The 661-nt window shown below is 41.8% G+C and overlaps 1 non-coding gene across 1 annotated transcript; it reads right to left on the bottom strand.

The window, feature by feature from the left end:
* Positions 1-346: 346 nt before the first annotated feature.
* On the bottom strand, positions 347-453 carry LOC111759916 (U6 spliceosomal RNA). The gene has a single exon (XR_002793753.2). It is a non-coding gene; the product is annotated as a U6 spliceosomal RNA (small nuclear RNA).
* Between the last annotated feature and the right edge of the window lie 208 nt (positions 454-661).

Raw genomic sequence — 661 nt, 5'->3', positions numbered from 1 at the left:
CTCGGAGGCACTTGCAGAGGTAGCTCATTTCTGTAATGAAGGTGGATGATGACGGGCACGGTCTCTGGGGTCTGACAGGTTTGGGTCCAACTCTATCATTTGCAAGATGTGTGGTCTTGTGAAAGTTATTAGACAGCTCTCAGCCTCAGTGGTCTCCTCTGTAAATTGGCAGTAGTAATTTTGCCTCCTTCATAGCTTTTTTTTGGGGGGGGGGCGGTGGGAAGCAGAGAATGGGTGGGTGAATTAACTAGGAAGGAAATGATCAATAATTATAGATATTGTTGTTCTTTGAATTCACCTCTTTCATGAGGGTTTTGCCACTAGAGCTAATACCATTTCTTAAAAAATATATATGGAGTGCTTCACGAATTTGCATGTCATCTTTGTGCAGGGGCCATGGTAATCTTCTCTGTACCATGCCAATTTTAGTATATGTGCTGCCGAAGTGAGCACACTAATACCATTTTAAACACGGCTTCTCACTTAAATATTGAGTCTATAAATTTTGTAAAAGGGACAGTTCATTCAAAACTCGAGCAAGGCAACTTCAGTTTGAATCATATCCTTTAGCTGCCATTGCATTTTGGAATACAAGGATTGCAGGATTTGGTCTTGTGCTATAGAAGGAGAAAGAGGGGATGGATATAAAGGTATGCCTGGC

Source organism: Dasypus novemcinctus, chromosome 1 (genome assembly GCF_030445035.2).
Source record: "Dasypus novemcinctus isolate mDasNov1 chromosome 1, mDasNov1.1.hap2, whole genome shotgun sequence".
NCBI classification, from domain to species: Eukaryota; Metazoa; Chordata; class Mammalia; order Cingulata; family Dasypodidae; genus Dasypus; species Dasypus novemcinctus.
Note: the sequence above shows the minus strand (reverse complement) of the source record. Positions and strands in the feature narration are given on the sequence as shown.